A 16,688-nucleotide genomic window follows, 5' to 3' on the forward strand; every position below is an offset into this window, starting at 1 on the left:
TCTTACGAGGCATGACATCAACTGTTATCGATTGTCATTAACAGCATATTGTTTTGGTAGTGGACACTGTATTTGAATATACTGTTTGTATTTCACAGCTACAAGACCCTCTCATTTAAAGGTGAATTTTACATATTGCTGCATGCTAGTTAAGTCTTTTGTGTGTGAGAAGTGAAGAAAGGATTTTTCAGGGAAAGTTAGTCACATAGTAAATGAAGGAATGAGTAACTTTCGGTTGAGCATTGCACAAGAAACACCCCAATTTGAGAAGCAATTTTCTAGTCAATCGGTGTCACTTGTGCAAATATTTAACGGATTACCGCTCAAAACGCATAAGGTGTTACTCATGGCCTCACAGGTATAATAAGACCCGCTCACAGGTTTCAGCAGCTGTTTTCAGTTGACCTTTTTCCATTGCATACTGAAGAAGAGAAGTTGAACACACAAGGTAATGCATTCGACTCCCGAATAAATTCTGTTTGCTCTGGGCAATACTGTCTGCTAAATGTAAATGTAACATGTGAAGGGTTTGCTGTAAACTTGCACAGCATTCAGAAGAGCTGTTCCAAAATGTTCACAGCATGCTATACTGTACCAGCCTTTTACTGTTTACCAATAAGATAATACATGCCCTGCAGAAAGATACAAGAGATGAAGATCTTGAAGACTGCACTACTTGTTCTTTTAATTGTGACCGCAGTGACATCAAGCCCGGTAAGAATAATTCAGCTTTCACAATAAAAATTACAGCATTGGAGATTTTTGGTCGCCAAATTCGGGACATTCTACTTTGCATATAATGTTTTCAAAGAGATTTCAGTCTCAAAGGCAGTGGTTCAAGTGCTTTTCAAGTGCATGTGATTTTTCTGTCTCATTGGCAGTTTGGTCAGCGTGGTTACCAATTCAGACAGCGGAGAAGCGATAGCTCGGATTCATCAGATTCGTCCGATTCCTCCGATTCCTCCGATTCCTCCAATTCTGCATCTGATTCATCAGAGGAGGCCACTACGACGGCTCAGCCAACCACAGCAGCAGCAACAACAACAGCCGCACGCCTCATTGATGAGACGACCACCCAATCAGTGACAGTGACAGTCACTGACAATCGCGGGGATAACTTGTGAAACAGGCCGACCTTGTTAATATAATGATTACCTTTGAGAAATCATGGCAATATAACTGTTCAGATTGATTCTTCTCTTCTAAGTCTTTAGCTGTTTTGGGCCTTAACTTAAATTTGACTCTAAATTTTGACTATATCAGTGTGTGTTTTTCTCTTCACAGCAGTTGGCGAGTGTGTGCTAATTGACTAGTAAAAACTAAGAATAAATGTATGTTATTTTTTTGGGGTCAAAGTTAAGTTAAGGCCAAATGTTGATTAAATGTTGATTGAATCCAGTTCATAATTAGTAATTAATTTTACATTGGTCATTTAAGCTAGCTTAGTCTGATTGAAATGTATTTTAAGATCTTGAAATAATTTCTGAAAATGAAGCTCAAAATAAATGTCTCTGTTATATCTGACAAAGGCCCCTTTTCATTATTTAACAACCATACCGTAGATGCCTTTGGAGAGTTACTGGAGAGAACTTTTGTCAAACTGTAATGGATGGATATTGAGAACAAATGTATGAATGTGCTGTTTGTTACAAACATTCCACCAAAGGGAAAGTCACTTTTGCCTTCTGTATGAGATTACAGCCAATTAAATTGATATGCTGTGTACTTGTTTGTGTTTTGTGTGATTTAACTAAAATGGTATCCTTGAAAAAAGGAGTTGCTGATGGAAATATGAATTATTGCTTTGTCAAATCAAGGGTCAAACTATCACAAGATCATCTAAAGTAATACAAATGAGAACAAACAATATTAACAAATAATACTTAATACATCAGCATTGGTTTTGTTATTTCAATTCCAAACAAGTTGCCTTAAGCAGCTTAGAACAAAACCTAAAAAATCCACTGCTTGTCTAGTTCAACTCTCAACAGCCTAAAAATACAGTAAAAAACTGAATTACAAAAGGCAGGTGTTAAGGTGGGGATGAGAGGGGACCCAAGAAGTATCCTTAAGTTGGTACTGTAAATGGGAAAAGTGACTTGCTTCATTTAAGCCATTTTCCAACACATGGTTTTCGCAAAGGGATTGAAATACAGGTCATCAGTTTGCAGAACCAACCCTGTCCACCACTAGAAATATTTCCCAATCTGATCCACCCAATTTTAAAACCCTCTTAATTCGAATTTCTGTTCCCAACACCAACCCAAACACAAACACCTAAACTCCCAAACACATCATGTGTCACTCATGGGTATAAATAAGACCTGCTCCTAGGTTTCTACAGCGTTTTCGATCCATCGCCTTTCATTGCATTCTGAAGAAGAGAAATCAAACACCCTAGGTAATGCTCTTGACTGTGTTTGCTAGACGATGCTGTTATTGAAACAAATTTCTCTAGGTAATACTGTCTGCTAAATGCCAAGTAATATGTCAATAGTAATATGGCCTATGTGAATTTGTTGTAATACTGTGTTGCATTGCCCTCTTGGTACAGAATGTTACTCTTGAACAATACATCTTTTTGCAGAAAGATACAAGAGATGGAGATTTTGAAGACTTCACTGTTTTTTCTTTTGATTGTTACAATGGTGACTTCAAAACCGGTAAGATTGATTTCAATTTCATAATTGGTGGCCACTGGGAATACATTATTTTGGTTTCTCCAGATTTTCTACCTAGAATTAAATTCTCATTTAAAAGGAGATGTCAGTCATGACAGGTTTTCTCTTGGATAAATTAAGCATATATACATTACATGAACGTAAATAAAGACCAATTGAAATGTTCAATTGTTGAAGTCAAGTTTGAATTCTTGATAATCCCTTCACAGTTTGGTCAGAGGTTCTGCGTGCACAGTCACCCAAGTACCCATCAGGGAGGCAGGACCACAGTCACTACGACAACGACTCAGCCAACAGCCAACACCCAGTCAGTCAAGTCCACCTCTCCATTCACTGACAACCGAGGGGATGACAACTTTCTGTCCAGGACCACCCCATCAGATGAAACAGTCACTCCATTCCCTATCATCCCAGAGGGTGATGACTTTCTGTCCATGACCACCCCATCAGATGAAACAGTCACTCCATTCCCTATCATCCCAGAGGGTGATGACTTTCTGTCCACGACCACCCCATCAGATGAAACAGTCACTCCATTCCCTATCATCCCAGAGGGTGATGACTTTCTGTCCACGACCACCCCATCAGATGAAACAGTCACTCCATTCTCTATCATCCCAGAGGGTGATGACTTTCTGTCCACGACCACCCCATCAGATGAAACAGTCACTCCATTCCCTATCATCCCAGAGGGTGATGACTTTCTGTCCACGACCACCCCATCAGATGAAACAGTCACTCCATTCCCTATCATCCCAGAGGGTGATGACTTTCTGTCCAGGACCACCCCATCAGATGCAACTACCGCTCCATTTTGGTAAACCAACACTGCTTGATAATGATTCTCATCTTATATATTTTTATGTCTGTCATTTACTTATTTTTGAGTATTTACTGGATTTTCTCTTCATGGAGAAATCCGTACTTGCTAAAATTATCTGGCAAAAAAACTTAAATCAAATTTTAATACAAATGTTGTTGAATCAGTCCATAATTCTTTGTTTATTTTAGTATGTTTATTCAATGTCATTATCTGTTTGAAATTTACTTATTATTTTCCAAACAAACTGTATGTAAAGTTGGCATATCAGGGAATGGGCTCATCAATACATTTTTTTCAATAACTTTTAGTCCAGCTGAATACTGGCCTTGGGTTTTTTTCCATATAACTACCTTGGGTACATTTAGTGGGTTACTGTATGGATGTCAAACTGTAACAGTAGGATTTTGAGAAGTAATGTGTGATTATGGTCTTGATGCATAGTGCTTTGTGTTAGGATCCACCTCTGAAATTCCTTTCTTGGGGAATTTTTGCATTCTGTATGTTTGCTAATTAACTAATTTAAGACTCTTACTGGCATCTGTACACTGATGTTCTCTGTGCATGTTTTCAATTTCTGTAAGTTGAACATAGGATAAAAAAGAATGAGAAAAGAAACAAAAATAGTAACCAAAAAGTCATGCATGTCCATATTACTTATTCCAATTCCCACCTTGCATTCGATAAAAGGTTCCAGAGGTAAGATTTTTGTGTTAAAACATTGTTACACAACCATTATGAATCCCTTCCTATCATTGTAAAAGTTTGACTCACCCCCTGCCTGGGTTTATAGTGCTTAAATTCGGGTTTCGAAAAATATACAGTTGACGGGCCGGCACTCTGTACCAAAACATTGTATAGCTGAACAATAATTCAAGCTCATTGGTTGAGAATTGGTACCAATTGCCACAGCCAATGGCATTTCAACGTCAGCGCTTTCACAAAGAAGGGGTGGGATAAACAGTGTTTTGGTTTGAACGTATTTGTTCCTGCAATTCCTCTCTTGACCTTTAGAAGTCCGAAATTACCTACTGTACCTTTAAGCACCAAATTATTATTTCAAATCTAAATCATTCTCTATCTATTTCACTTATCACCAGACAAGAACATAATTTATATAGTTATGAAGAATATAATTTCATAATTCCATCGCTATAGTGATGAGTGCAAGAATGTCTCTGTTTGTTTTGGGTATATTGAATTGAACATGAATTCAATGGATAACGGCAAGGTAATTTGTGAGTTGCGTAACCTGAATCAATACTGAGTGTGTGTGTGTGTGTATGCGTGTGTTGTGCTTGTACTCAAACTAAATAAACCCAATGCTTAACCACATAAAGCATCAAATAAGTGTATGCTCTCTCATTGTATTACTCATTGTATACTAACTGATTCGGTTTAGTTTTGGGTTTGCCAAAAAAGATAATGCATTTTGTCATTGGCTGCAAGTTTCTACATGCTTTATTTAGTGGAAAATAACTTTTTTAATGTGCTGTGCTCCCACTCGATTGAAAACAACTTTACATGGAGACAAAGGAACAGACAAGTAAATAAAACTGTCAGACACAAGGCGTGTTAATACAGAATAGGCTTTCAATTTGTTTCAGAACATTACAGTACAGTATTTATCTACAGAAGACAATAGCCACACTTGATCAAACGAGCTTCCCATAACTGCAGGTCAATGGATGCAGTCTTATAATGGAATTCAATATTCTATAGAAGTATTTTATAGAGGCTACATCCCATTTATTTATGTTCAACACATCCTAAATTAAATAAAAGATTGAACAACAAGAATGAATCCACTTTTAAAGAGCAAAGAATTTACAGTAGATGGTAAAGAATACAAAGAATTAATGGTGCACACCACTAAGTAGCATGAGATGCATTAGAAAGACCAACAAGTCTGTCTTCTCTTATTGACTGACATGGACCAAACTGGAAAGTAAATGGTATGGAAAAAAATGGTATTCAAAACACAAACAAACGTAAAAAAAAAAAATTCCTAGATAAACAAGATGTTTCTCTGTGTTCAGAATAATATATTTAAAGAATTATTTCCTTTAAATATTTACTATATAGTATGCATTTAAAAATCAAGTGGAGGTGAATGAATATCATGGTGCTGTATTTTAATTTCTCACCAGATGATGATACGGTGGGTCAAACGTGATGCAGGTTGGTTAGAAAGCATTAGGATAAGTAATCCTGGAGAGCTTTTTGGACATTTTGGGCATGCTTTATAAAACATACACTCATATATGTGAATAAAACACATGTGGAGGTTAATTTTCTTTACATTTTGTATCAGAAAATCTGTTTTAATAGAGAAAAAAGCTTTTTTGATAAGTCATGTGTCTGGACAAAAATACTGTACTGTAGTTTTAGGCAGGTGTGAAAAATGCTGTAAAAGAAGAATGTTTTAAAAAATAGAAATATTAATAGTTTATCTTTATCAATTAAAAAAATGCATGAACAGAAGAAGTGAGTGAACTGATGAAAAATCTAAATCAAATCTAAATTTTGTGTGACCGCCCTATGCCTTCAAAACAGCATCAATTCTTCTAGGTATACTTGCGCACAGTTCTTGAAGGAACTTGTTTCTAACATCTTGGAGAACTAGCCACAGTTCTTCTGTGGATTTAGGTAGCTGTAAATGCATCTGTCTCTTAATGTAATCCCAGACAGACTCGATGATGTTGAGATCAGGGCTCTCTGGGGGCTATAACATCACTTCCAGGACTCCTTGTTCTACTTTACACTGAAGATAGTTCTTAATGACATTGGCTGTATGTTTGGAGTCATTGTCCTGCTGCAGAATAAATTTGGGTCCAATCAGATGCCTCCCTGATGGTATTGCATGATGGATACGTATCTGCCTGTACTTCTCAGCATTGAGCATTAATTCTGACCAAATACCCAACTCCATTTGCAGAAATGCAGCCCCAAACTTGCAAGGAAACTTCACCATGCTTCACTGTTGCCTGCAGACACTCATTTTTGTACCATTCTCCAGCCCTTCAGTGAACAAACTGCCTTCTGCTACTGCCAAATACTTCAAATACTACTCCACACAGTAGATGGGTGTACCTAGGTTCCACTGGGTTTTGCCAATTCTGAGCTGATGGCGCTGCTGGACATCTTCTGATTGTGAAGGGAAGTAAGCATGATGTGTCTTTCATCTGCTGCACTAAGTTTCCTTGGCCGACCATTGCGTCTATAGTCCTCAACATTGCCCGTTTCTTTGTGCTTCTTCAACAGAGCTTGGACAGCCCATCTGGAAACCCCTGTCTGCCTTGACATTTCTGCCTGGGAGAGACCTTGCTGATTCAGTATAACTACCTTGTGTCTTGTTGCTGTACTCAGTCTTGCCATGGTGTATGACTTCTGACATTAAACTGTCTTCAGCAACCTCACCTTGGAAGCAGAGTTTGGCTGTTCCTCACCCAGTTTCAATCCTCCTACACAGCTGTTTCTGTTTCAGTTAATGATTGTGCTTCAACCTACATATTAAATTGATGATCAATCCCTGACTTTGTGCAAGTGTACCTAGAAGAATTGATGCTGGTTTGAAGGCAAAGTCAGTCAAGGGCCTGATTGATGGAGTGCTGCTGAGATAGTCATCCTTCCGGCAACTTCTCCCATCTCTGCAAAGGACTTCAAAAGCTCTGTTAGTCACCATTGGGTTCTTGGTTACCATGACCCTTCTTGCCCAGTTACTCAGTTTGGGTAGGCGACCAAATGCCAGCATCACCTGCCCCTGGTCTTGTGGCCATACAGGATGGCGGTGCAGGACTCCACCAAGTATTAGCTACCCTCACATAGAGGCTGTGGTATTTATATCAGCTGCAGAGCCGTCTACATACAGTGGTACATGGGCAGGGCAACTTACGGTCTTCAGTCTGCAACTAATCCTGTCCATCACTGGAAAGTTTCCCAATCCGATCCACCCAATCTTACCACCCCTCCCCCATTTCCCATTAGTACTTCCATTTTTGACTGTCTGTCATACTAACTGTCTGTCATCAATGTGTTGTTCAGAGCAGTTACAAAATCCTTGGTGTTACTATCAGGCACAAGAACATTCACATTAATCTCAACAGAGGCATGCCATCTCATGCAAAAAAGTAGTATACAAAGCATACCCCAAATAAACTTGATTCTTAGGCATACACCTATATGCTTCAGGCGTACTTTTCATATGGGATGTGATGATCAATTGCAGTAATGTAAATGCTATTATCCCACGTGTAGTCATGTGACAGACTGTGAAACTGTCTCTTTTTTTTTCCCATCCCACAACTATACAAAAGCTTGATTCAAATGTATGTATCACACAACATAAAAAATGCCTTGGCCAAAAACAAAAACAAACAAGAATACATACACTAAAGGTACAAAAAAGTACCTGAAATGGTGCAACACTTGTGGGTTTAATCATTAATAATACATTTTGTAGAACATTGTTGTACCATTCACAAAACATTTGGGAAATATGTTCCTCCACTGTGCATTTATTTCTGAATGATGCAAAACCCTGAAACATATATATGTATTGCATTACACAACATACAGTACTGTGCAAAAGTCTTAGGCACCTGTATAACATTCTGTACAGATAAGATTCTTTCAAAAATAATTAAATGAAAGGTCCTAAATAAACGTAGATTACATTTTACATTACATTTTAGTAATTTGGCAGAATAGTTAAAAACTGAATCAAATCAATATTCCCCAATATTTTTTGTGACCACCTTTCAGCGTTAAAACTGCATCACTTCTTTGAGATAGCCAACGCTGTCCTGCAGTTCTATAAGACAACCAGCAGGGAGGTTGTTCCAAGCATGTTGGAGAACTTGCCACAGTTCTTCTGCAGCCTTTGGTTGACTCCTTGCTTCTGATCTCAGAAAGCCTTGATCAAGTTTTTATGTAAAAAGTAGTCATTAGCTTCCAGTAACATGTTACTTCTGTAAAATTAAATACGCGAATGTCTCTGTAAAATTAAATCTTTTGGAAAATGAATATTTGGAAATCTCAAATGTGTTCTTTTATACTAAGACACACACAAAAATAAACATGTATAATAAAGTCTAGGATGCCTAAGACTGCACAGTACTGTATACCGCAGAAACCTAGGCTAGGCTGCATCTAGAACCTAAGGGTGTAACTTCCTGATTATGTTGTGGGTTTCTCTTTTGCTGCTTGGTAACTCTTGAAAAAGGTTTGTTGCTAGGTGTAAACAGACACTAGTACAACACTTAATAAAAAGATGAATGAATCAGTAATTTCAGAACATCTCAGTCCATTATTGCAACTGAACATCTCAGTTTGATGTTCTTACACAGCTGAATTTGTATAGTTGTATACTAATATAAATAAATAAAACATTTCAGAATAAGTCTGAAAGTAGACAGGTGGTGCTTGAGGGGATGAGTAATTTCCAGTTGACTATTGCACAAGAAACAAACCAAATTAAGAAGCAATATCTGGCTCAATTGCCATCTAAGCATTTAATGGATTAACAATCCAAACACATCATGTGTCACTCATGGGTATAAATGAGACGTGCTCCTTGGTTTCAACAGCGTTTTCGATCAATCGTCTTTCATTGCATTCTGAAGAAGAGAAATCAATCACCCTCGGTAATGCTCTTATTTGGTTTATAGATGTATGCTGTTATTGAAACAGGTTGCTCTAGGTAATACTGTCTGCTAAATGCCTGAAAGTGAAGGCAAGTAATATGTCAATGGTGATACAGCCTATGTGAATCTGTTGTAATACTGTGTTGCATTTACCCTGCGTTACTCTTGCACAATGCAGAATGTTACTCTTGAACAATGTATCTTTTCTTCAGAAAGATACAAGAGATGGAGATTTTGAAGACTGCACTGTTTTTTCTTTTGATTGTTACAATGGTGACTTCAAAACCGGTAAGATTGATTTCATAATTGGTGGCCACTGAGAATACATTATTTTACAAATTACAAATTTTCTACCTTGAATTTAATTCTCATTTAAAGAATGAGAATTAAGAAGAAGGAGATGTCAATCATAACAAGGTTTTCTCTTGGGCAAATTAAGCATACTAGCTACATAAAATAAATGAAAGTAAATAAAGACCAACATATTTATTTCCATTGAAATGTTCAATTGTTCAAGTCAAGGTTGAATTGTTGTTAATCCTTTGGTCGTTTGGTTCGTCAGCTTGGATTCAGACAGCTGAGAAGCAGTAGCTGGGAGTCATCAGATTCATCCAATTGGGCAAATTGGTCCAATTGGTATGATTGGTACGATTCGTCCGATTCGTCCGATTCGTCCGATTCGTCCAATTCGTCCGATTCGTCCGATTCGTCTGATTCGTCTGCATCGGATTCGTCAGAGGAGAGGAGAATCACTACGCCAGCCCCAGTAACAACAACAGCACCTCTCCCTCCTGTGAAGACCACCCAATCAGTCAAGACCACCCAGTCAGTCAAGACCACACAGTCAGTCAAGACCACACAGTCAGTCAAGACCACACAGTCAGTCAAGACCACACAGTCAGTTGCAACCACCACTCCAAGCAGGCGAGGGGATAACAACCTCATAGTCACAACCACCCAATAAAAAGCAACCACCTCTCCGTCCCTGGAAACCTATAGCTGAAGACAATTCACAAGCGGCCAATCGGATGCAACCACCTCTCCTGTCACTGACCGCCAAGAAGACAATGACATCAGAATCACAACCATTAACGGTTTGATGAACCATTCTGGTAAACCCTGCTTGATATTGATTATCCTCCATCATTTACTTGTTTTTGAGCATTTAAACAGAACACAGGGAATGTCTTTAGCTGTAATAGGCTGGGATTCAATCAAAATTAGTCCTTAACTTTGATTCAGTCAAATGATCATGTTAGATTTTGTTGCAAATTATCGGTCAAAAGAATTTACATAAAATGTAAGTACTAAAATGGTTGAATCAGTCCATGCTTATAGTATGTTTACTTAATGTCATTATCTGTTTGAAATATACTTTTAATTTTCCAAACAAACTGCATGTGAAGTTGGAATATCAGGTTATGGGCCCATAAAACAATGTTTTTAAAGACTTGTTTGTGACTTGGTTTTTTTCTTCATATAACTACCATGGGTACATTTAATGGGTTACTGTATGGATGTAAAACTGTAATGGTAGAATTTGGAGAATTAATGTGCAATTATGATGTGCATAGTGCTTTGTGTTAGGATCCACCTCTGAAACTGTGTTTCTTGGGGAATGTCATTTTTGCATTCTGTATGTTTGCAACTCATTAAAGAGTCTTATTTTAATTCTAAAATGTTACCGTTTCCTTACTCCACCTTGCATTAGCTTATGAATCAAATGATTCCCTCCAGTCTGAATCATTTCCTGTCTATTTCAGTTTTCACCAGACAAGAACATAGTAACTATAATGATGGGTGTCAGACTGTCTGTGTTTGTTTTGTGGTATATTGCACATAAACTCAATGGATAATTCCAAGGTAATGTCTTAGTTGTGCAACCTGAATCAGTGCTGTGTGTGTGTGTGTGTGTGTGTGTGTGTGTGCATGTGCGTGTGTGCATGTGTGTCTGTGTGTTCCAGCAGTCTGGGGGTGTCATTTTTGTACTCTAACAAATAAATCGAAGGCTTAGCCACATAAAGCATCAAATAAATGTATGTATTGCATTCAGCGGCCAGTATAAGAAACCTCCATTTCTGAAATGGCCTAAAGGACGTTATTGCTGGTATCAGGACACGCCCACGATCCAGCCATGAGCTAAACTTACTGATGCTCCAAATGTAATATCAGCATCATTAAAACAACCTTGTATCCATATATTTATGCACATTTACAGTGAGGTCTAGTATTTCATAACTAAACAACTTATAAGGTTGCTTCAAAACCCCCACATGACCAAACTAAACTGTAATTTTAGTTAAAGGGAAAAAATAAGCAGTATTTAGAGGTTCCTGAGAATTCTATTTTTTGAGATACATGTTTTTTTACATTACATTGGCAATACTGCATGCTAATATGGCAACTTATTTCTCATTTGTCAGTTTTCAAAGTTCACCTTTAACAGTGAAGGTGGTAGTAATTGTGTTGGTTTAGTTAGTTTGCCAGAAAAGATCATGCATTTTGCAATGGGAATATAATTCCAAAACAACTAGTCATAGAAAAATATTTGTGATTTAATTGGCAGCAAGCTTCTGTATGCTTCATTTGGTGGAAAATAACAGTTCAAGCTCATACAGATATGAGTCAGAGGACACTTCAGGTCCAAGCCCACCGGGGGAATTGCAGATGTAAACCTGGGGGTTATATTTGGTGATGGATGAGCAGAAACTGTATGGGGACGGATTATGCTTTTGCTAGTGAGATGCCAGCCATATTTGGCACCAGCATGGTCCAGACTAATGTACATTTTATGTGGAGAGCCTGGGATTTTGGATTTTGGAACAGAGGAAAGGAGTTGCTTTATCAGTTTTGTTATCCAGTTATTGTTTCAATGAATAAAGTTCCAGTGAATTTACTGGATCGAGTACATGTTGTACATTATATTATATATTATTGCAAGATATTCTGTATAATATATATTTTTAAAAGGAGTAGAGACAAGTACAGTAGTCATGTATAATACTGACAAAAATATATATTGACCTTTCAGGACAAAAGGCTTTTCTTTTTTAATGTTTCTCAAATGGAAAAAAAGCCTCCTTGATTACCTTTCTTGTGAAGCTGACAATTTAGGCCAACATCCGTGAATACCCCCAGATTCTTTAGCACAAGAGCTGTTGTGTTTCCTATGCCCCATGATAACATATAAACAAACATGATTCAATATGATACGATCATGATAATTGAAATTAATGAGTGGCAAAGAAAACAGTTTTCAAAACAGTTTGGGGCTCCTTCATCATCTCATTAGACTTGCCTGTTAACTAGCACACACGCGCACACACACACACACACGCACACGCGCACACACTCACTCACACGCACACGCACACGCACACGCACACACACACACACAGACATGCTTCCCCATCCCATATCTCCTACATCAGAACATAAACAACCCCTTTAATCTTCATACAATCAATTTTATACAATGCTTATCATGTCCTGTCATGTTTATCTACATGTCTGTCTGTCTGTCTGTCTGTCCATCCATCTGCTGGGTTTTAGAAAATATCTTGTCATGCATGTCTGTTCGTCCATCTGCTTGTTCTCAAGTCTTGTCAAGTCTGTCTTTCTGTCTTTGCATTATGGTATTAGGGTGGGTGGGTACGGAATGGGTTCACCTAAATGTAATGTATTTGCACTTGAAATAAAATAATAATGATGTCCTCTGAAGAGGGGGGGTGGTGGCGGGATTCATAAAAAAAAAAAAAGGATTAGTCTATGCTAGCATTTACATATCAGAAGAGCCAGAGAAATGCTGCCATGTGACTATTAAGATGTGACAAACCAAAGGACTATTGGAAACTCTCAAAAAGCCATCAAACAATATGACTCATATATGTATGTGTAACAAATTTCACATTACATGTAAAATTTGTCAGTTAATAAAGGTAATAAGGTAGTAAGGTAATAAATACTCAATGAGACAAGAAACTAAAGATTTAGTTCTGAATGTTTTATTATTGTCAGTAATATGCAATATTTCTTTTTATTCTTGAGGCATTTCAAATCAGTTATAATGAGCCCTGGTCTGTTCGATGATGCCAATTACCTTTAATTATTAAGATGCCAATCTGTCAGATCTATTTTAGTTTCACATTCAATTAAAGATAATCCCGCACCCCAAACAAAAACACACTAAATTGAAAACAATTGTACAGAGGATCAGATAAATAAAATAGTGTCAATACAGAATAGGCGTTATATTTGTAACATCCATCCATCCATTATCTCAACCCACTTATCCTGAACAGGGTTGCAGGGGGGCTGGAGCCTATCCCAGCATACATTGGGCAAAAGGCAGGAATACACCCTGGACAGGTCGCCAGTCCATCGCAGGGCACACACTCATACCTACAGGCAATTTAGACTCTCCAATCAGCCTAACCTGCATGTCTTTGGACTGTGGGAGGAAACCCACAGAGACACAGAGAGAACATGCAAACTCCACACAGAGAGGCCCCGGCCGACAGGGATTCGAACCCAGGACCTCCTTGCTGTGAGGCGGCAGTGCTACCCACTGCACCATCTGTGCCGCCACATATTTGTAACAGAATATGCATTTTTCAACAGAAGACAATGGCCACACTAGAGCAGGAGAGCTTCCCATAAATCCAGGTCAATGGATACAGTCTTACAATGTTGTTAGAGCCAGTTTCTATATTTGAATAATTGTAAATAGTTAAGCCGACGACGCCCCCTACTGGTAAAGGATAGAAGATAAGGGCACCAGTAATTGGCTGTGTTCGAAACCCATGCTACTACATGCTAAACTTGTACTACATTTTAATTAAAATCAGCCTGATATTTAGTACAAGTAGTATGCTATTATGCGGTTTCAAACAAAGTGCGGTTTTGTTTGATATTTGTATACTGAACTTACATATTGAAACGTTAGATTTGCATCTTATTCGTGGAACTTTAGACGTCATGCAATGAGAAGAAACTTTGTTTTCTTTTGTTTACGTTTTGTACCTTGCACAGGCCTGTTACAATTTCCTTTGCACTTGCTTGGAGGCGGTTATCTTAATAGCCAACAGCATAAGATAACCTGTCGTTTTGAATGCACACTGCGCTCTGCAAACAAACAGCATGCTGTCCTCCATCACTGGAGCCTGTCGCATTGCCACTTGGATACAATGCAGAGAAGACACTGAACGAAGGTGAATATACAAACACAAGTGGCACGAATACGGAGTACGCGTTGAACATATGCCTGAAGCGTGCTCAAATGGTTGCGGAACACAATTTAAAATGAAGCCCTTACACTGGTTCAGTAAATAATCTATGGTATGAGAAGTATTTTGTAGAAAATATATTAAAATAGAGATAGCCTAAAGGCCAAGGCTGAACAGCAAGAACATACAATATACGACAGTAATTTGCCTTTAAAGAGCAAGGAATGTAATGGCAAATACAAATAATTAATGGTACCTAGCACTAGGTGGCAACAGATGCACTAGAAAGACCAACAGGTCTACTTTCTTTTACAGGCTCATGAAGAAAACTTTTTACGATTTTGTAATATGCCAAACATCACGGTCTTTAGGTATTGCAGCTTAATAAAACAGTCGACATTAGGATATATATTGCACCTCTGCTTTCTATTTCAATTGTGCTTATAGCACGATTAGCTTATAAACATAACATCACGCAGTCAGAGCAGTTCTCTCTAATCCAAAATAAGGGATGCCGAGAAGAGAAAAAAGACCCTTTTGGCTTTATGGAAGAAAGTATGAGATTTTTACACAAGTACCCATAGTACTTTCTCCACCCCTGTTTAGAACTGAAAAAAATACATTGTGGCTCATTCAAGTGGTGCAAACACACTGTAGAGTGTATGTATAAATATATAATCTACATAATTTATTTCAGTCAGAAATATGCTTCCATAAAATCAACAGAATTGGACAAGTGCAGTATGCCTTCGACATCCTCTATTTCTTTTTTTATATATATTTTTTATTATAATTTGGTAGCCAATTATACCCTATCTGATCCAATTGGTGCTAGCTGGGGATACACCGCCTTGCGACCCCGTCCCTCGGCGGCCCAGTAGGATCTTGCGACCCTGAGAGGGACAGCCGTCTCGTCTCAATTACTCCACCGTTACTCCAAGTATGCGGCGATACCAATAACCCTGCCAAGTCCCTCCTCTGGAGCAGCGAGCCAATTATGCGGCTCTACGAGAGCCGGCCAAACTTGGCTTTTTGGCAAGACCAGGAATCGAACCCCAGTCCTCGGTGTGCAATTGCAACAAACTTTTCTTGAAGAGGCCGAAGTAGACCCTGTAATTTACTGCTGTAACCTCTAGGGGGCAGCAGATGCACATTATGGGGGAATTACAGTGTAGACTATAGAGGTAAATGTGGCCTGCCATTGCCCCTTTGATCATTGAGTACTATTAGATGAATCAGAAATTGTGACTATGCCCAGATCCGCATATCGTTTGTAAGTATAAATTAATACATAGATAAAATACATGGGGATTGTTTAGTCAAAGCATACTATTTTAAAAGACAATCTGACCTCCAGGGAGTGGTAGCTGAAGGACACTATTGCACTCTGTGCATCTGGAGAAAGGGTTAGCTGTAGGCGGGACATGGAAGTATACAGTAATGTCTATAAAATAATCGTAGGCTACCCAGGAAATTGCACTAAACTGTAAGTGACCCCTCGTGTTGAGACCTAGGAGTAACACCCACCTATGTGTAAATACACTCACTGAAAGCCAAGTGTTTTTGTTGAAAACTTAAAACCCTCTATTACGAGTGCCAGACTCAGGACATGGAGGATTTCTGAGCACAGTAGTGGTAGAGTGGTTTCCCTCTGAACGACCTCATTTGGCTCAGTACTTGTAGGGCCTGGTCCGAGGGTATCCTAGTGCATGCTGGTTATTGCTCAAGCTCAACCCTTATGTTTTTATGTTTGATTTAGTTGTTTATGGAATACTGGCCTTTCGGTTTTACAGTTCAGCTGTTGGACTAGTTATTTTACCAGCAGTTTTCAATTTTGGTGGCATTTGTACACACAAGATTCCAAGTAGTCATGTAGAAAATGGCTTCACTCTTGAGGATAAGTCACAGATGTTATTAGCTTTATAAATAGTGTATGTGTGTTCTGTATTTTAGCAAGGGATATAGGGGCGGTAGCGTAGTAGTTGAGGTATATGACTGGGACCCGCAAGTGGTTCAATCCCCGGTGTAGATACAATAAGCTACAATAAGATCCGCACAGCTGTTAGTCCCTTGAGCAAGGCCGTTAACCCTGCATTGCTCCAGGGGAGCATTGTTTAGAATGTTGTTTAGAAATGCTTAGTCTAATCAACTGTATGTCGCTCTGGATAAGAGTGTCTGCGAAATGTCATTAATGTAATGTAATGTATAGGGAGGGTTCAGTTTTCCTATGGTTACTGTGCTATTCCCAACAGCAGGGCAGGGGCCTACGACTGGTTGTGGGCAGTGAGTGACAGACACACCTCTCTCATTGACCACT

This window comes from Conger conger, chromosome 12, assembly GCF_963514075.1.
Source record: "Conger conger chromosome 12, fConCon1.1, whole genome shotgun sequence".
NCBI classification, from domain to species: domain Eukaryota; kingdom Metazoa; phylum Chordata; class Actinopteri; order Anguilliformes; family Congridae; genus Conger; species Conger conger.